At 33.6% G+C, this 12500-nt stretch overlaps 1 protein-coding gene across 12 annotated transcripts in view; it reads left to right on the top strand.

The window, feature by feature from the left end:
• Mef2 (myocyte enhancer factor 2) overlaps positions 1–12500 on the top strand; it is a 790604-nt gene that overhangs the window by 99220 nt on the left and 678884 nt on the right. For 3 of the 12 annotated variants that reach the window (XM_067106407.1, XM_067106423.1, XM_067106438.1), the window contains exon 1: positions 12450–12500. This exon is cut by the window's right edge and continues 160 nt beyond it. The exons of 5 other annotated variants lie outside the window; for them this stretch is intronic. The gene's annotated coding sequence lies outside the window, so the exon portion shown is untranslated. Of the gene's footprint in view, positions 1–12398 lie in introns of those variants that run through there. 4 more of the 12 variants (XM_067106440.1, XM_067106432.1, XM_067106409.1 and 1 more) reach the window with 4 other exon arrangements.

The raw sequence follows: 12500 nt of genomic DNA, 5'->3' as shown, positions 1-12500 counted from the left end.
AGTGAGAGAGAGAGAGAGAGAGAGAGAGAGAGAGAGAGAGAGGGCGGTTTTTAGCAAAAGGGACATATATTGCTTTTGAAGTTCAGTGCTGTCCGTCATCAGTGAGAGAGAGAGAGAGAGAGAGAGAGAGAGAGAGAGAGAGAGAGAAAGTTTGAGCAGGAGACACAGATAATGTTTCTGAAGCTCATTGCTGTCCGTCATCAGAGAGAGAGAGAGAGAGAGAGAGAGAGAGAGAGAGAGAGAGAGAGAGAGAGAGTTTGAGCAGGAGCGACAGATAATGTTTTTGAAGTTCACTGATGACCGTCATTAGTGAGAGAGAGAGAGAGAGAGAGAGAGAGAGAGAGAGAGAGAGAGAGAGAGAGAATTTCTAGTTTTCAGTGCTGTCTAACATTTATGTGCATATTTCTGTCAGCGAATGAAAGAATAATTCTGAAAACTTACCGTCCGTCAATAGAAGAGAAACAGATATGTTCCTCAAATTGAGTGCCATTCGTCTAGAGAGAGAGAGAGAGAGAGAGAGAGAGAGAGAGAGAGAGAGAGAGAGAACCCTTCTGCTAGTATTTACTCCCCGTTGGTGTAAAAGTTGGCTAACGACGTCACACCAGATATTAATTTTGTTGTTAGCCTTGACTGGCGTGCTGTCACCTTGCATCATTCTCCGGCCGAAGACTTGACTTACTTCTGCTTCTACTACTACTACTACTACTACTACTGCTGCTGCTGCTTTTGCTGTGGTATCTCCTCAAATAGATTTAGATTTTGATTTCGGAGAGAAAACGAGACGCGAGTGACGAAATTCAGACGTGAGGACCACCTATGGATAGTGGGGTTTGGGAGGGGAGGGGAGGTTGCCTCGTTGCTCTTCAATATGGGATGGCTGGATATCTTCCAGCCGGGTGGTATCTGGCCTAACTCTCTCTCTCTCTCTCTCTCTCTCTCTCTCTCTCTCTCTCTCTCTCTCTCTCTCTCTCTCCCCGAAGAATTATTAAAACTTTCTCTCCCTCTCTCACTGCAGAATTATTAAAATTCGCTCTCTCTCTCTCTCTCTCTCTCTCTGCAGAACTATTAAAACTTTCTCTCTCACTGCAGAATTATTCAAATTCTCTCTCTCTCTCTCTCTCTCTCTCTCTCTCTCTCTCTCTCTCTCTCTCTCTCTCTCTCTCTCTGAAGAACTATTAAAACTTTCTCTCCCTCTCTCACCGAAGAATTGTTAAATTTCTCTCTCTCTCTCTCTCTCTCTCTCTCTCTCTCTCTCTCTCTCTCTCTCTCTCTCTATATATATATATATATATATATATATATATATATATATATATATATATATATATATATATATATATATATATATGTTTTATATTAATTTATATATACTGCATATATATATATAGATTATATATACCAGTATATGTATATATACATGTATGTACGTATGTAAGTATGTATGTATGTATGTATTTCTTGTGCCTGGCCCCGTTAATAGTTAAATAACTTCTGTCAAGAAAATATTCATACTGAATTATTCATGAATGGTTCATGTCATTGATATATTTATCTTCCGTATTCGAATTTCGATCCAAGCATATGAAGGTAAGTAAGATCAATGGTTTATTGGAAAACAACGCGAACGTCCTTATCTCAATCTATATTTATAATTCTGCGCTAATACATACAATTTGATCTCATACCTTACCTTCTTGGTATTTTTCTGGCTTTTCAAAATGTTGATCCGTCTGTTCATTTCTGAAATGTCTTTTAGAGTATTCAAAATTATGTATGTACGTATGAATACCTTTGTATATATACATATACATATATATATATACACACACACTATGTATATATCTATCTATCTATATATATATATATATATATATATATATATATATATATATATATATATATATATATATTGTATATATATATCACATGTTTCCACAGGTGAAAATATAAGAGGCGGGGTGTAGGTTCTGACCGGTTTCGACTTTATTTCCAAACCATTGACGAGGCCTGCCCTACACGCCGTCTCTTTTTTCTTTTTTTTTCACCCGTGGTAATTATGTGATCGCCGAATCACGTGCTAAAGTGATATATATATATACATAGTACGACTTGCATTGCTACATATACATTAATCATGGCATGACCATAAAACTATTTACTATTTCTAAAAGATTCAACCGATTTGAAGATAAAACTTTATGAAGAAAAACAGATCTCAGTTGTCAAGAGAGAACGAGAAATAATCCCGCAAAAGAAATTACGGAAGTTCCATATGCAGATGAGATAATGATGACTAAGTCCTTCTCATCTCCTGGGGGAGAAGAGTACCCTGGTGGTGTCAGCGGGGGGGTATCCTGTGGGTATACCTGAAGAAGAGGTGTTGGCAGACGCAGCAGACCTGCTTAGGTGAGGACCTCGAGACAGGAGGTTGGAGGTGATGAGTGGAGGTTTGTGGGTTTTTTTGGAGTGAGAGCGCGGGAAAGAGGTGAGTGGCGGAATGTCATTGAGGGATTTTGCATTGCATTAAGTTGGAGTGGTGGTGTGTGTGTGTGTATATACACATGTATATATCATATATATACAGTATATATATATATATATATATATATATATATATATATATATATATATATATATATACATATATATATACACACACATTTCTGACTCACATCAGGATCGAACCCAGCGGTAGCCTGCCCAGGTAAAGCCTTAGGTACAGTGGTACTTGGGTTCCAACTTCTTTTATAACTGGTGTGGCTTGGTTCGCAGCGGTCTCATCTTAAGTTCGATCCTGATGTGAGTCAGAAATTAATTTCTGTTCCACACGTGACCGTGTGTTGATTATTTCTGATATACAGTATATATATATATATATATATATATATATATATATATATATATATATATATATATATATATATATATTTATATTATACATGTTATATATATATATACACATATATATATATATATTATACATGTTTTATATATATATACACACATATATATATATATATATATATATATATATATATATATATATATATATATATATATATATATATATATATATATATATATATATATATAGAGAGAGAGAGAGAGAGAGAGAGAGAGAGAGAGAGAGAGAGAGAGAGAGAGCTGATTGATCGTTGCTTTTCCCTTACTCATCGGTTTTTTCGTCATTTTCGTCTTTTTCCGTTTTTCCACACACGTTCCGCCCGTCACTGTATTCTCTATACTCGTTGCACGTGAGCATTAACTATTTTTAACCTTCACAGAACCACCTTCTCTGACCCAGGGAATTATGACGCCAGATCACATCTAATACATCAAATCAAACCAAGTAATATATATATATAAGAAAGCAATGTGCACATGTAACAGACTTTCCACAATATGACGGCTGCTTTACATTCCAGCACGTAAGCGATGTTTATATTTCAATTACCGACCTGTCCTTGATGGTCAGGTGTTGAAAGTGTCTCTTAGACTCGTTGTTTCGTTCCAGTAGAATTCTTCAATGTTTCGCCGTGCTTGAGGAGGGGGTGAGTTTTGGGGGGGGGATACTCAAGTACGCTTTCTTTTTCTTGGTTCTTTGCATAACTGTTAATTTATTTGTTTTGTATTTACAGTTACTGATTAACTAATTAACTAATTAAAGCGTACTTGAGTATCCCCCTTGTTTCTCTGTATATCTGTTAATTTATTTTGTTGTGTATTTACAGTTACTGATTAACTAATTAATTGTCTGTTATAGTTAGCTATGTGGGATTTAGTTTTACTCTTGAATTTTTCTCTTTTCTTTATTAAAATTATTTTTGTTGCATAGGAATATCAAGGCTAGTTTTAAAGGGATTTTAAAACTTTGTGAAAAATACTGGTTTTATTCATAGAATTTAAATGTATGCTATATTATATTAATAGAATTTAAATATGTTATATATTAATAGGATTTGAATATCTGTTATGTTATATTAATAGGATTTAAATATGTGTTATGTTATATTAATAGGATTTAGATGTATGTCATATTAATAGTATTTAAGCATCTGTTATATTATATTAATAGAATTTAAATATCTGTTGTGCTATGTTCAGAGTATTTAAATATCTTTTATATATATTCTTAGAATGTAAATGACATCTGTTATGTTGTACTCATAGAATTTGAATGAAATCTGTTATGTTATATTCATAGAATTTCAGTGATATCTGATGTTATATTCATAGAATGTAAATGATATCTGTTATGTTATATTCATAGAATTTCAATATCTGATGTTATATTCATAGAATGTAAATGATATCTGACGTTATATTCATAGACTGTAAATGGTATCTGTTATATTTATATTCATAGAATTTAAATGAAATCTGTTTTGTTATATTAACAGAATTTAAATGAAATCTGTCATGTTGTCTTCGTAGACCTTAAATGATGTCTGTTATATTATATTAACAGAATTTAAATTATATCTGCTACGCTATATTCATAGAATTTGAAAGGTACCTGCTATATTTAGCGAATTTTAACATCCGCCAAACTGACGCACGAATTTATCGACCTAACGAGGTGATATATTAACAGCTGTGCATCTGGGATTCATGAATATCGATTTATGGGAATTATATTCTCGTCTTCAGTGACCTCTACTGTTGTGTGACGCCAGTGTGACGCAAACCTGTCAATTAATCTCTTGAGTTAATTGGCTATTGGCTTGGTCCTTAACGTTGTATATTCATTGATGATGGTAGCAGTTATTTATTAAATTTATTTATTTTTTATGTTTGTTTTGTTTATTTATTTATATTTATATGTTTTTAGGAAAGTTTAATCTAGTGTTGTCTTTGTTACTCATATTTTCTTAAAAATGCTTCGAGTCTTCTCTCATTTTCATTTTTTGTTTGCAGTAAGTTAATAGCATATATTTGTCAATTGCATAGAACATAATATTATACAGTATATATATATATATATGTATATATATATATATATATATATATATATATATATATATATTGTATATATATATATATATATTTATACAGTATATATATATATTATATATATATATATATATATATATATATATATATATATATATATATATATATATATATATATATACTTTTTCTTACCTCTGAACATATTTTAAAGTTGAAAATGCCTTTCTTCTTGAAACTCCTCCTCAATTAAGACCGATTAAATCCTTCTGTTAATTGTTCCTCTTCGGTCTGAAAGTCTGATGTCGTGATGAATCTTGTTTTCCTAAATAATAATATTTCATCGAAATACCCTACTCTAGGCTACATAACGTTACAAACGCTCTATGTAACCTAGATAGAACGGCCAGTGATTCTGAATCCTGCTTTCTTAAATAATATATATTTTTCACTGGAATATCCTTCATGATTTTCCAGACGTTCCAGATACCCCGAGTTAGAACGTCCAGTCAGTCTCCAATCCTAGGATTGGTCCTGTGACGCGCGTTGAATTCTCTCACAAATGGGATTTCCCTTATTGAATTCTTTCATATAAGCGAGTTCCCATATTGGATTCTTTCCTGTAAGCGATTTCTCATATTGGATTCTCTCCCATGAGCGTTCTCTCATATTGAGTTCTCTCACACATGCTATCTCCCATAGTGAATTCTCTCGCATATGTTGTCTCTCATAGTGAATTTTCTCGCATATGCGATCTCTTACATTGAATTCTCTCACTAAGCGATCTCTCATATTGTATTCTTTGACGTATGTTGTCTCTCATAGTGAATTCTCTCACATGAGCGATCTCTCACATCGAATTCTTTCACTTATGCTATCTCTCATATTGAATTCTCTCAGGTAAGCGTTCTCTCGTATTGAGCTCTCCCACATTGAGTTCTCTCGTATATGCTATCTCCCATAGTGAATTCTCTCACGTATGTTATCTCTCATAGTGAAATTTCTCGCATATGCTATCTCTCATATTGAATTCTCTCACATGTTATCTCACAATGAATTCTCTCCCAAAAGCGATCTGTCGCATTGAATTCTCTCACATATGCTGTCTCTCATATTGGATTCTCCCACATATGTTATCTCTCATAAGCCGTACAGTTACTGGAAAGTAGAATGAACTAAAGAGAAATAGTGGAGCCTGGAAGCCAAATTTGAATCTCACGACTTGAATGGTTCTAATTAGAAAGACCACGAGATTCGAACCCTGTATATCAGTGGTGGTTGAATTGCAGGCTCCAGTTTCAGATGAATGAATATGCAGTATATATATATATATATATATATATATATATATATATATATATATATATATATATATATATATATATATATATATATATATTTTTTTTTTTTTTTTTTTTTCTGGGTCAATGGCCACCTGCTTGCCAACGAGACTTACTGCCCCATATGTTTAGTATATATACCCTTGTATCTATCATCTGCCCATATTTTACCAGTGGACGAGGCATGGAAGGAAGTGCTCGAAATATATGGTTGCAACGTTCATACAATGTTTTATGGGCCTTTTTCTCTTCATATTATACTGTTGTATTACAGTAAAAAGAAGTTCATATATATATATATATATATATATATATATATATATATATATGTATATATATATATGTATATATATGTATATATATATTTTTTATTACATCACCATGGTATTTTATTATTCACAAACACTACGCTACAAATTTGGTTAAACATCCAAATCTCTCTACTTAGGGAACACCACCAAAGTGGAATTATAATTGATAAACGCCCGACAATACGATTTAAATAATATACAGCATATATATAACTCTAAAGCACTACGTCCACAGCTCATGTCTGCGGCACATTCACACTGACAGAACCAGTGTCAGTCAAAACGGCACGCGAGGAAGACCGTCGGCTCAACCACCTCACTTCCAGCTTATCATTTTAAGTCGCCTCCTGCCTCCATTTACTTAAGAGGCGTCTGTTTAAGCAAACAGGCTTCTCGCCCACCTTTTAATTTAATATGCTGTTGCGGTAAGAGTCGTGGTGTCATTGCGAGTTGTCTGACCAAAGCGATTTTAAATGCGTCTCTTGACCAGTGGTTTTCCGAATGTGTCTCCGTCCGGTTGTTTTTCGTTTTGTCTCTGGATCAAAATAATACATTTAACTACAAGTTGTGGTCTGAATGACTCTGACCAAAGTTGTGTTGAATGTCGGAATAAGATTATTTTGAATATTTCCGATGATAGAATTCATGTTGAATGTCGGAGTAAGATTGTTTGAAATATTTCTGATGACAGTTGTGGTGAATGTCGGAATATGATTATTTTAAATATTTCTGATGACAGACTTTATGTTGAATGTGGGAATAAGATTATTGTAAATATTTTATGATAAAAGTTATGTTGAATGTAGGAATAAGATTATTTTAAATATTTCTGATGAAAGTTATGTTGAATGTCGGAATAAGATTATTTTAAATATTTCCGATGACAGAATTTATGTTGAATGTCGGAGTAAGATTATTTGAAATATTTCTGATGAAAGTTATGTTGAATGTTGGAGTATGATTATTTTAAATATTTGTGATGAAAAAGTTATGTTGAATGTAGGAATAGGAATATTTTAAATATTTCTGATGAAAGTTAGTTGAATGTCGGAATAAGATTATTGTAAATATTTCTGATAAAAGTTATGTTGAAAGTCGGAATAAGATTATTATTGTAAATAATTCTGATGACACAAGTTATGTTGAATGTCGGAGTAAGATTATAGTAAATATTTCTGATGACAAGTTAGGTTAAAAGTCGGAATAAGATTATTTTAAATATTTCTGATGAAAGCATGTTGAAAGTCGGAGTAAGATTATTGTAAGTATTTCTGATGACAAAAGTTATGTAGAATGTCGGAATAAGATTACTGTAAATATTTCTGATGACAAAACTTATGTTGAATGTCGGAATAAGATTATTTTAAATATATTTCTGATTAAGGTTATGTTAAAAGTCGGAATGAAATTATTAAATCTTTCTGATGATAAAAGTTATGTGGAATGTCGAAATAAGACTATTGTAAATATTTCTGTTGACAGAATTTATGTTTGATGTTGGAATGAAATTATTTTAAATCTTTCTCATGCCAAAGTTGTTTTCAATATTTCAGTAAGTTATTTTGACTGTGTCTCTGACCTAAGTTACTTTAAAATGTTGTTTGAAGTCAGATCAAAGTTGTTTTTCTTATTATGTCTAGTTAATATTTTAAATGTGTCTCTGACCAGAGCTATCTCGAATGCCTCTGTTCAGTTACTTTAATTTTGTCTCTGGATAAAATTATACTTTTTACATGCCTGTGACCAAGTATTATATTGAGTGTTTCTGAATAGTTATCTTAAATTTCTCATGGCAAAGTTGTTTTAAATACGTCTCCTCAAGTTATTTTTCCTGCGTCTGACCAGAGTTAACGTAAATGTCTCCGGACAAGTTATTTTCAAGTTTCTTACCAGCACTAGTTTGATTACGTTACGACAGAAGTTATTTTTAATAATTTTCCGATCTATAATAATTTGATAAACCTCTCCAACCGAAGTGTTTTTTAATCTCTGATCAAAGTTTTTATTTTATTTAAGGTTAAAGTTAGCCATGATAGGGCGTCTGGCACTGCCATAGGTGCCAACAACACAGGCCGCCACCGGGCCGTGACTGAAAGTTTCATGGGCCGCGGCTGACAGTTTCATACAGCATTATACGCTATACAGAAAACTCGATTGCGACGAAGAAACTTCGGCGCATTTTTTACTTGTTTTATGATGTCGTCAGTTCTTACTTTTATTCTTTTTCCTCGTGTCAAACTCAGCTAAAATGAAGGTTGCTAAAATGATAACAGTCAGGGTGGCAATTATGATCATGATAATGATGGATCTGGGGGTAATCTGATGAGGCAGGGGAGACACGAAATGCATTGGAGTTTGAACACGAGTGAGATGTTGATCTCTAATGGTGAGAGTGAGTTGCTGACTGGGATGTGTAAGGTGTACCGAGGAAAAGATTCAGTGATAGATAAACGATGAACGTGAAGTGTAGCGGGTAGTGTAGAGCACTGATGAAGTGGATGGTTGGCTGCTAAATGTTGTTGGTAGTTTTCATGGTTAAAGTATAGCCTGTGTAAGAACTGGGTGACTGGTTTGGTTTAAAAGTATGCTTAGACTTTTGTGTATTGTTTATGTTGGCATTTTTCATGATAAAAATATAATTTGCATGAGAGTATGCTGTTAGGAGAGTGACTCGTTTGGTTTGAAAGTATTCTAAGACTTTTGTGTATTGTTTATGTTGGTAGTGTTCATGATAAAAATCTAATTTGCATAAGAATATACTGTTAGGAGAGTGACTCGTTTGGTTTGAAAGTATGCTTTGACTTTTGTGTATTGTTTATGTTGGCATTTTTCATGATAAAAATCTAATTTGCATGAGAATATGCTGTTAAGAGAGTGACTTGTTTGGTGTTAAGTATGCTTTAAACGTTTGCATATTGCGTCTGTTGCTTCTTTTATGTTACTGAGATGATAAAAGTTGCTGGGGAAAAACAAAGTGTACTGTAGATGTAAGTTTATAAGATAACAGGGGCGATTTTCAAGTAAACAGAATGTTTAGTAGTAAAGCAATAATTTATAAGAAAAGCTCAGTAAAACTGTAATTAGAAAGTTTAGTACTACTGTGGATAAGTATCCTTGGAAGGCCAGAAATTGTTCACACAGAAACCAATATTAAATCAAATAAGACGGGAATGAAATCGGTATCAAAGCAGAATGGAGAACAGGAAAGGAACAGCAAAGAGTTATCTGATGGAGACAAGGAAATATAAGGTATTCTCAGAAGGAAGCAGTCAAGTTTTCTGTACAGCGTATAATGCTATATGAAACTTTCAGTCACGGCCCATGAAAATTCTCAGCCGCAGCCCATGAAACTTTCAACCACGGCCAAGTGGGGGCCTGTGTTACTGTAACCCATAGGGGTGCCAGACGCACTATCATGGCTAAATTTAACTTTAAATAAAATAAAAACTACCGTGGCTAGAGGGCTGCAATTTGGTATGTTTGATGATTGGGAGGTGGACGGTCAACATACCAATTTGCAGCCCTCTGGCCTCAGTAGTTTTTAAGATCTGGGGACAGACGACATACAAAAAACCCATCGCAATAGTTCTTTTACAGATAACTGAAACCTAAATGCCTTAAGATTGCAGTACATTAAAATACAGAAGGAACATATACAGCACATCTGAAGAATGGTACAATAAAACTTATTGAAATGTGACATTAATTGAAGAGGAAACGGGACTTGCAACAAAAAGTAAAAAAGTATTATGTTATATACAGTATATATATATACACACACATGCACACACACACACACATATATATATATATATATGTATAAGAATGAATTTTTATCACTTCGCCGTGATTCATATACAAGCATTAAGCTACAAACGTCCTTTAATATCCAATTCGCTCTACCTCGGAAATAATATACTTTAATATATTATGTTACCGAAGGGGAATTTTTTTAGTTGATAATAAGTTCGTCGTCCCGTGGGCTCGAACCAACGAAAGACAAGAACTCAGGACTACAGTGACGCCTTAACCCACACGGCCAACAAGTGATATATATATATATATATATATATATATATATATATATATATATATATATATATATATATGTATATGTATATTACAAAGATGAACCGCGAGAAAATAGATTTCATTTTGCTACATGTATGTATGTATGAATTTTTGTCACTTAGTACAAAGCGTGACTTATATTTTCACAAATATGAAGACACGAATATCGTTTAGTGTCCAGTTCACTATACCTTGGGAATAAATTACACCCGAGATATAGTGAAATGGATTTAAAACTATTTTTTTGGCTTGATATTTCTGAACATAGAAGATTTTGGTGTCATTTATTCCCGAGTTATAATGAATTAGATATTAAACTGTATTTCTTACTTAATATTTGTATACCTGTACGTATGTGAGGTTTGTCTTTCATATATATATATATATATATATATATATATATATATATATATATATATATATATATATATATATATATATATATAATATATAAACATATATATTATATATATATATGCATATGCAAACATATATATATATATATATATATATATATATATATATATATATATATATATATATATATATATATATAATATATAAACATGTATATTATATATATATATGCATATGCAAACATATATATATATATATATATATAATATATATATATATATATAAACGATAATATGTTCAAGTAATCTAAGGCATTAACCCTGTCTCAAATTTCCTCCTCTTCTAATTTGGTCGTCTTTCATATTTGGAGAGAAGATGCACTCGGCAGAGACGGCCATCATCGTATCTCTCGCAACTTACTTGACCTTGACCTTCAACAAGGAGGAACTTTCTCTTTGAAATGCAACCAAGGCTTTGAGAGAGCTTTTTCAGTTATATCCTTCCTCACGAAGGATTGCACCAAGATGTCAGCTTAGGTCTAACGTGGTGTTGAATCCTTTATCTTTTTATAACGAGGAGCTCAGTGTGTTTTCATAGATAAGAATATTATGTGGGTATTTTTCTGACGTCATACGCACGTACATTTGTATGCCCGAGGATGATCGTCCTGCGGAACGTTTTGCATGTGAAGAAATGGGGTTGCACACAAAGATGGCAGGTTAGGTCTAACGTGATGTTGAATCCTTCATCTTTTTTCATGTCGTTTTCCTAGATAAGAATATTATGTGGGTATTTTCTCTTACGTCATACATACATACATTTGTATTCCAAAGGACGGAAGTCCTGCGAAACGCTTTGCATGTGAAAAATGCATGTTTTTAGTAGTACGATATCCAAGAGTAATCAGGATTCAATGCGTCTAGAAACCAACCCCCCACCGCCTGAGAGCTGCCGCTGTTAGAGAAAACTGCTGGTTCTAACCGAGTGCATTCCGAGGCACCAGAAAAAAAAAATCCCCTAAATCTGTTTACGAGGTGTTATGGACGAGATTCCAGTGGCTGAAGAAGGCCGAGACCAGTAAAGAAAAAAAAAAAAAAAGAAAAAAAAAGTGAAAGAGTTAAGTCCGGGAGTGTGGAGCGTTGTAAGAGTAGGGCGGGAGAACACTAGACCACTGCTATCTCCTGGCAGCGAAGTGTCTGAGTGTGTGTGTGTGTGTGTGTGTGTGTGTGTGTGAGTGTGTTTGTATGTGTGTAGTGGAGAGTGTAGTGTAGCACCTCCACTCCCCTACCACCTCCACCACCACCACATCCCCCTCGGCTTCCACTGCTCATGCAGATCCCCTTCCACTCTCCTCCACTACTAGTACGAGAGGCTCCCTCCCCTCTCCCTGTCGACCTCTAGAGACCATCACCAATACACACACACAGACACTACTAGTAACCAGTCTACACCCCGACAGCCTGGCAGACAG

The sequence above is a fragment of the Macrobrachium rosenbergii genome, chromosome 7 (genome assembly GCF_040412425.1).
Source record: "Macrobrachium rosenbergii isolate ZJJX-2024 chromosome 7, ASM4041242v1, whole genome shotgun sequence".
Classification (NCBI taxonomy): Eukaryota; Metazoa; Arthropoda; class Malacostraca; order Decapoda; family Palaemonidae; genus Macrobrachium; species Macrobrachium rosenbergii.
The sequence above is the reverse complement of the archived record's forward strand: the minus strand, read 5'-3'. Positions and strand labels throughout refer to the sequence as shown.